The 9,350-nt window shown below is 47.6% G+C and overlaps 1 long non-coding RNA gene across 1 annotated transcript in view; it reads right to left on the bottom strand.

Annotated features, from left to right (window-relative positions):
* Nucleotides 1-475: 475 nt before the first annotated feature.
* LOC309547707 overlaps nt 476-9,350 on the bottom strand; it is a 58,592-nt gene continuing 49,717 nt past the window's right edge. The window contains exon 3 of the long non-coding RNA XR_014224979.1: nt 476-568. This is a non-coding gene — a long non-coding RNA (uncharacterized lncRNA). The remainder of the gene's footprint in view (nt 569-9,350) is intronic.

Genomic DNA, 9,350 nt, shown 5'->3' with positions numbered 1-9,350 from the left:
ATTCCCAGGGGGATTTATTAACTCTTCATTTAGGGAAATAGTTTTTTATGTGTTAGTCAAATCCATGTAATTTGCTAGTGCATCCAAACTACTCTCCCAACAGGTAGACAGAGCTGGTGTCCATGTGTGGCTCTATTGCTTTCCCATGAGGTGGAGTCAGTTGCCAAATCACCAGGTAAAAGTGGGAAAAATGTCTATGAAAAGAAAATACAGGGATAACATTAAGGGGCTGGTAAACTGCAATACATTAGTTTTGTTCTGGTCCTCTGATATGCTTTAGTGTTTACTAATTAGGTCTTCAAAATTACGTAATTTTGCGTACCAATAACATTCAAAATGAAATAAAAATGATTTGTAGACTTCAAACACTGCTGCAACATTAGGAACAATGTAACTTACTGCGGTCTGAGGAACAATATCCAGTGAGCAATGGACTGCAAAAGGAGGCATTGTCCTCAACCTCTCAAATTCAAGTGAGTTAATTTTTGTCAAAACACGGCATAAATCATTTACTTTACTTAGGCAACTGGACACCGGATCACCTTTCTTCAAACAGTCTCCTGCAAATCTACAGAAATATATAAAAATTTAATATTTCGTTATGGGAGAACTACACTTTGAAAAGATAATTAACATGTCATCAAATACAATTTCTCCCACTCGAAAATACGGGGTATTTGATGTCAGTCACATCATTAACCATCTCAATACCGGCCCCTAGTATATATACGTCCTGAGTTTAAAGCTAAATACCGGTGTTATGGCAGCAGATAGCTGCCATAACCCTGGTATTTTTTTAAACTGCAGGCGATAGGCTTTCCGATAAGGGTGGTCCCAGCGGCGGATTCGCCGCAAGATCACCCTCCGGGATGGCGGAAGGGGGGCTCCCCCCCCTCCCGCCGCGTCCCGGTCCTTTTCCCCGCTTACCGGACCCGCCGGCAGCGGGGAAAACGATCGGGTCCCGGATCCTCACAGACAGGATGTCGAGTGAGGGCAAGCTTGCCCTCACTCGATTCTATTGTCTTGGAGGACCGGAGCGACGGCAAACGTCGTTGCCGAGCAACCGGCTTAAAGGTCCTTTTTTTTTTTTTGTCTTTTTTTCCTTTCTATCTTTATTAGTGTACTTGTAAGATCTGAGGACTTTTTGACCCCAGATCTCACAAAAAGAGGTCCTGTCGTGCCTATTTCTATTACAAGGAATGTTTACATTCCTTGTATTAGAAATAAAAGTGATCAATTTTTTTTTTTTTTTTTTTTAAACGGTGTAAAAATAAAAAATAATAAATAAAATAAATGTTAACAAAAAAAAAAAATTAAAGCGTCCTGTCCCCATTAGCTCGCGCGCAGAAGCGAACGCACACAGAAACCCCGCCCACATATGTAAACGGTGTTCAAACCACACATGTGAGGTATCGCCGCGATAGTTAGAGCGAGATAAATAATTTGAGCCCTAGACCTCCTCTGTAACTCTAAGATGGCAACCTGTAGAAATGTTTAAAATGTCGCCTATGGGGATTTTTAAGTACCAAAGTTCGTCGCCATTCCGTGAGCGTGCGCAATTTTGAAGCATGACATGTTGGGTATCTATTTACTCGGCGTAACATTATCTTTCACATTATGGAAAAAAATTGGGCTAAATTTACTGGATTCTTATTTTTTAATTCAAAAAAATGATTTTTTTCCAAAAAAATTGCGTTTGGAAGACTGCTGCGCAAATACGGTGTTATAAAAAATATTACAATAATCTCCATTTTATTCTCTAGGGTCTCTGCTAAAAAAAAAAATATATAATGTTTGGGGGCTCTAAGTAGTTTTCTAGCAAAAACTTATAAACACCAAATGTCAAAAATAGGCCTAGTAGGCAAGTGGTTAAGAAAAGACGAAGTATGTAAGCTTGAAAGAATGAAGGCCTTGATTCCAAGGTCAAAGCCCAGGTTGATACATTTGTGTTTGAAAAAACATACGCATACAAACAATGTTTAAGTGGAAATTGCTTATCATTTGTATGCATCTGAAAGATGAGGTACTTTTTTTATTGTTTTTTTTATTAAAAAAAAAAAAAAAACTAAAAACTCCCCACACCCATCTTCTTGCTAAGATGTAGAAAATGTTGGCTTGGCTTTCACTCCTGCAAATCAAGGGGTGAGAGGCCAATGATTTTCACATCCTAGTAAAGCAAGACATGGGAATCACTAACCAAATTTTTCAGCCAGGTCTCCAGGGGGCCCAAATGGCCTACAGATATGACAAAAAATAATGAACATTTTACAAAGCTGCAAAATGTATCATCTATTGTGGCATCTTGCCTGAAAAGGTAAAAACTGAAAAACAGTGTTGTAACTTTTTGTGCTTTTGCACACTTGAAGATGTAGATGCCACGTGCTGTTCCTCCCAAAACAGATTATTGCACTTACAATACTTTCTACTGTGGGATTAAAGGAGTTGTAAAGTCAGGAAGGTTTTTTTATCTTTATGCATTAGGCTAAAAAGCCTTCTGTGTGTAGAAGTAACCCCCCCCCCCCCTCCAAGCATTGCTAATACTTACCTGTGCCCCCTCTCTGTCCAGCGATGTCCACGAGTCCCTCAGAAATCCCCAGGGACTCTCCCTGCAGATTGGCTGAGATACAGCCGCTGGGTCATTGGCTCCAGAGGCTATCAAAGTCAGTGAGCCATACAGCAGAGAGAGGGGGCGGGGAATGTATACACGGAGCTGCAGCTTGGCATCTGAATGGACACGCGGAGCTGCAGCTCGGCTCAGGTGCCTCCACCACAGCAAGCTGCTTGCTGTGGGGGCACTCGATAGGAGAGAGGGAAAAAGAGCCGGATGGAGGGACTCAGGAAGAGGAATATCCGGGCTGCTCTGTGCAAAACCAACTGAACAGAAGAGTTAAGAATAACGTTTGTTATTTTAAAGAAAAAAAAAAAAAAAAGGCGAGATTACAATCACTTTAAAACTGAATTTTTGTAAAATCTTACCGTAAAATTCCTTTCTCTGAGTCCTCCGGCAGTCGCCGCGTCCTCCAAGTCATCACTATTGGGTATTGACTTCCGCTCCGCAGGAGTAGCTAGTCATAAGACTTAGTCAAAAAAACAAAGCATTTAGCATAGACACACCCAGGGGGGCTGTCCCACTGGTCAATACCCCCTACAGTGATCTATCCCTACTCAGTTTGGTAGAATAGCAGTAGGTGTACAAGAAAAATACCCAAAAGAGGGGCGGGGGCGGCGACTGTCTGAGGACTCTGAGAAAGGAGTTTTACGGTAAGATTTTACAAAAATTCAGTTTTCTCTTATGTCCTCCGACAGTCGCCGCCTCCTCTAAGTCATCACTATTGGGATGTCCCAAAGCAGTGTAGACATGAGGGGTGGGAGACGCAACCACAGAAAAGGCAACGCAGTACCCACATAAGAGAAAGGAACCTTACACGCACAGTAAGAGAACCTTCTGGGCAATAGAAAAGGCTCAACCGGAACAACAATCCAGGAAAAACAAATACCCAGGGGATAAAACACCCCAGGGACCCACAGCCAGGGACCCACAAAAAACCGCACTGAGAACTTTGCGGCCAAAGGAGGCATCAGCTGATGCCAGAACATCCACCTTATAGAATTTGGAAAAGGTGTGCACCGACGACCAAGTCGCAGCCTTGCACACCTGGCCCACCGAGGCCTGATGCCGGTAGGCCCAGGACGTACTCAATGATCTAGTAGAGTGCGCCTTAACAGGGAAGGGTGGAACCAGTTCCTTCAAGGCATAGGCTTGTTCAATGATCTGTCTTATCCATTTGGAAATGGTCGCCGCAGACGCGGCCATGCCCTTCCTAGGTCCCTCAGGAAGGACAAAGAGGGAATCCGATTTCCGAAAGGATTCAGTGAACGACAGACAGGTATACTCTAATCGCCCTGACAACATCCAAGGAATGCAATGCAACCTCCTTGGGATGCTTAGGCTTCGCACAGAGCGAAGGCAAAATAATGTCCTCATTTAGGTGACAATCAGAAACCACCTTAGGGAGAAAAGACGAATGAGGTCGCAAGACCACCTTATCCTGGTGAAAAACCAGATAAGGAGAGCGGGAAGACAACGCCACCAATTCTGACACCCTGCGAGCCGAAGTGATCGCCCCAAGAAAGGCAACCTTCTTAGACAGCAGAGGTAACGATATCTCCCAGATGTTTTCAAAGGGAGAACGCTGTAATGCGGACGGAACCAAGTTCAAGTCCCATGGAAGCAAAGGCTCCCTCCGAGGAGGAGCCAAATGTCGCACACCTTGAATAAAGTTGCGAATTAAGGAATGAGACGCCACAGGGCGTTGAAAAAGAACAGTGCAGATACCTGGCCCTTTATCGTGGCCAGCGCCAGGCGCTGGTCCACACCAGTCTGGAGGAAAGCCAACACTCTCGACACCGAGGATGAGCGAGGGGAGAACCCCCTGGACTCACACCAGGCGAAATAAGCTTTCCAGGTACGGTAATAGATTTTACCAGATTAGGCTTTCCTAGCCTTGATCAAAGTAGGAATGACCCCTGTCTCTCAGGACCTGGCTTTCAACAGCCAGGCCGTTAAAGTCAGCGACTATAAAGCAGGATGAAGATCGGTCCCTGAGACTAGATCTTCCCGCATTGGCAGCCGCCAAGGAGGCGCTACTGCCAGGTGAACAAGGTTGGCGTACCAGGACCGGCGTGGCCAGTCCGGCGCTACCAGAATCACCAAGTGTGGTTCCGAGGCTAACCTGCGAAGGAACCTGGACAATAACTGAATCGGAGGAAAGGCATACATCAGATGATACTGATGCCAAGGGGCCACCAACGCATCAGAGGCGTCCGCCCATGGATCGCGCGTTCTTGCCACTAATCTTTCCACCTTGTGATTTAGCCGAGACGCGAACAGATCCACGTCTGGGGATCCCCACTTCACAGCATTTGGAAGACCTACGGGTGCAGGGACCATTCCCCCTGGTCCAGGGTCTGGCGGCTCAGATAGTCGGCCTGCCAATTCTCCACACCCGGAATGTGAACTGCTGAAATTGCCGGGACATGAGTCTCGGCCCAAGACAGAATGTCGGTCACCTCCCGGGCCGCCCGGGCACTCCTGGTGCCCCCTTGGTGGTTGATGTAAGCCACCGCGGTAGCATTGTCCGTCTGTACCAGAACAGGACGGCCCCAAAGTCGATCCGACCACTGGAAAAGACAGAGCTTGATCGCTCTTAATTCAACAACGTTGATCGGAAGGAAGGACTCCTCCCCCGACCAATTGCCCTGGGCAGAAAGGTTGTCCAGGACTAAAACCCAGCCCAACAGGCTGGCATCTGTGGTAATCACCGTCCACAGTAACGGACGGAAGGATTTCTCTTCTGACACAGTCGGGGACCGAAGACACCACAGAAGATCCATTCTGGTCCGACGACTCAATGAGACACTCAGATCCAAAGGACTGAGGTAGTCTGTCCCACCTGGCCAGGATCTCCGCTTGGAGAGACCGTGTGTGAAACTGAGCAAAGGGTATCGCCTCGAAGGCCGAAACCATCAACCCCAGGCCCCGCATACAGGTCCTGAGTGACGAAGACGGATTGTCCCTGAGGGACTTGATCTCGTCCTGCAAGGTCCGGAGCTTGTCGTCCGGCAAGAACACCCTTGCCTGAGCAGAATCCAGGATCATTCCCAGATAGGGAAGACGAACCGATGGAGACAATGTCGACTTCTGTACGTTGATGGTCCATCCGAACTCCTGGAGCGTCTGTACCGTGGTGGACAGATCGCGCAGTAAGTCCTGGCTGACACTCGACCATAGTAGGAGATCATCCAGATACCCCAAGACCGCAATGCCCTGTGCCCATAGTAGGCCCAGAACAGGTGCCAGCACTTTGGTAAAGACCCTTGGAGCCGAAGCGAGACCGAAAGGTAACGCCTCAAACTGATATTGGTCGTCCGCTATTGCGAACCGAATATACATCTGGTGACCCTCCAAAATGGGGATGTGTAGGTACGCATCCTTCAGGTCTATAGAGGCCAGGAATTCCCCCGGACTAGGGGAGGCCACCACCGAACGGAGAGATTCCATACGGTTCAGTGCTTTCAGGTCCAGAATAGGACGCACTTTGCCCTCCTTTCTGGGCACAGTGAACAGAGTGGAATAAAACCCCCGAAACCTGTCCCGATGAGGCACCGGGACAATCACCCTTCACCCCCTGGGCAAGGAGGTCCTGCACCGCTTGAGGCAGGTCCCGAAGACGCCCTGGAGGCAAATGAAGATTTGAGGGGAAAAAATCTGTCCGCCGGCCGGGAAAGGAATTCGATCTTGTACCCTGATCGAATGATTTCCTGAACCCACCTGTCCGGAATTCAGAGTAGCCAAGGTTGGAGGAAACCACGCAAACGTCCCCCCACCCCTGAAACTGATGAGGGCGCCCCTTCAGGCAGAGGCGGGTTGACCCGCCGAGCCGGCATTGCCGGACTTCTGCTTACCTGCCCAGGGCTTCTTCTGGCTACCTTGGGCTTGAAGGCCTTGCCCTTGGTTTGGTTCCGAAAGGCACGAAAGGACCCCTGAGTGGATCGAGAAGTGGAACCCTGCTTGCCGCGAAAGGACTTGTTCTTCGGCTTCTGGGGTAGCAAGGTGCTCTTGCCCCCCGTGAAGCCTTTCACCAAGGTATCTAACGCCTCACCAAAAAGGTGAGAACCAGCATAGGGAAAATCAGCAACTGTTTTCCGTGACGACTGGTCAGCCGACCAGCTCTTCAGCCAGATCAGTCGACGGTTAAGCACCGCAACACTAGATAGGCGTGCTACCAAAGGGCCTCATTTAAGGCCGCATCACACAAATACATGACTCCTTGGTGAATTTGATCCACCATAGCCAGCCTTAGTCCAATCAGCCACCGCCTGAGCCACCAAGACAGACACGAAAACAGGTTTGAGTAAGGAACCCGCCACCGTGTAGGAATGGCGGGCTAGAGACTCCAATTCTCTGTCCGTGGGATCCCGAAAAACGGGGTTTCCTCAGTAGGAATCAAGGTAACCTTGTTCAACACGGCCAGTGTGATCCACCTGTGGAGGCACACACCATCGCGACTCTGTAGCCGGTGCAAAGGGATAAAGTAATTTAAACCGACTAGGAACCAGGAATGGACGTTTTAAAGTGCGCCAGAGTTCATTAACAGTGTAATGAAACTCAGCGGGGCAGGGAAAAACCTGCGCCGACTTGCGGGTCCTGTGTGTCCCAAATGAGGACACAATGCCCGGAGGACCGGGCTCATCCTCCAAATGTAATGTTACCTTCACAGAAACAATCAATTCATCCATGGTCGCGCGTTCTTCAGGCGACCACGGGGGGAGAATCATCAACCCCTTCCACCTCCGCCTCCCCCCTCAGACGCCAGTGGGTCCAAGGATGAGCGAGAACCTGAAAAGGGCACGCCCGCAGCAGCAGCCATATCACCATCTGAATCAGAGGATAGAGATAACCTGGGCCTATTTCTAGCAGCACGTTCAGCCATCAGCACCTCCATTTTGGACACTAAGGATGCCACTACAGCGACCAAATCAGACACAACAGGGGCCCCAGCAGGACTGGGGTCCCCCGCCAGGGCTGGAGGGAATTTGCTTGTCAATGCACTCCTTAGTCACGATAGTGTTGAGCCCTAGGGGCGTGACCAGGCGACGCTCAACACCATCGTGACAGAGTGCATTGACATCCGGCTGTTCCGTCTTCCACGGCGTGGAGCCTGGAGACAGCGTCCGAGACGGGTGCAACCTCCTTCATGGAAATAATTTTATACATGCGCTTTTTTAAGGCATACCAAGTGAGTGTAACTTTACTGTTTGGCTGAATAAATACAAGTGTAAAACGCTATTGCACTAGTGGGATCTCACTTTTTTCTCCACATGACTGATGAGATGACATGATCAGTACCTTGCCCATGGGAGTGTGACTTTGTGGTCATTTAACTCTTGCGTTTCTGCTTGGTTACGAGAGTAATTAAGCAACAACATTTGGCGAGTGTGTCTTTCAGCTACGACTTCAGACACGGTGATGGTGGAGTATTGGGTGACCCATTAAGCCTCTGCACTTCTGTCAACATTTCACTCCTTGGCTTATGTTATGTTCATCCTATGGACTTTTAACTGTCTGATGTTAATTCAATTTTACCCTATGTTTATTTATGCTTCATTATGATTACGTCTATGTGATTCTCTGGTTTTAATGCAACAGGGGGTTGCCACCATTATTGCACTACTGATATTTTAAGTATTCTGTTTATGTGAATTATGACCACAATGTGGTAGGAGGGTGCCACCATCATTGCATCACCTATTTGCGCTACTGGATTTTTCTAATGCAGTTAAGAGGATCCCTTGGTTTAGTTTATTCCTATTTGCATTTGACATTTTTTTGCACATTAATTTTTATCATTGGTATAGGTTTTGATATCTACTCATGAAGTCGTTTTAATAATATTGCCTCTTTTGCACTGTATTATAGAACTTTATTTAGAATTTTTGCTAGATACATAGATTATTTATTTGTAATTAAAGTGGTGCAGCACTTTTATTGATATTACTAGTGATACGGTATGCGGCCGCTTATTTATTTACTTATTTATATACACTCAACTTGTAAATTCTCAATAGGTGATCTATTGCCTGCACTGATTTTTGTTCCATTCATCCATAGGGCCACCAGAAAAAACGTGAATCCCTTCTGTCTTGACCCTGTACAACATTTGAGGAAGAAGCTTGACAAGAGGGAAGGCGGAAATCAGACGATACAGGCTCATGGGGCCATCAGAGCATCTGTGGCATCTGCCAGAGGATTTTGATACCTTGCCAAAAACCTCAGTACCTGCCTGTTGAACTGAGATGCCAAAAGGACAACCTCAGTGGTACCCAACCTCAGACATATCAGATGAAATACATCTGGATAAGAGAACACTCCCCTTGGTTTAACGCCTGCCGGCTGATATAATCCGCCTGCCAGTTGTCCACACCTGGAATGTGTACGGCGGAGAGGGCCGGAACAAAGCGTTCTGGCCACTGGAGAATGCTGGCTACCTCCAGAATGGCCAACAATTTTTGTTCCGCCCTGGTGATTGACATAAGCCACTGTTGTGGCATTGTCTGACTGGATCCATACAAGGAGCCCCTGAAGCCGATCCGTCCAGGGATCCAGACAGCCAAAACGCTCAATTCCAAGACATTGATCAGTAGTCTGGATTCTTCCAGCATTCAACAACCCTAAGCGGAGCTCAGCCCCAGGACACCTCTCCACCCGGACAGACTCGCATATGTCATGACCACTTTCCAATACAAGAGTAGAAAAGACTTGCTCTGACTTTAGAGACAGAGAGCGAAGA

This window comes from Pelophylax lessonae (genome assembly GCF_965119305.1).
Source record: "Pelophylax lessonae genome assembly, chromosome: 2".
NCBI classification, from domain to species: Eukaryota; Metazoa; Chordata; class Amphibia; order Anura; family Ranidae; genus Pelophylax; species Pelophylax lessonae.
The sequence above is the reverse complement of the archived record's forward strand: the minus strand, read 5'-3'. Positions and strand labels throughout refer to the sequence as shown.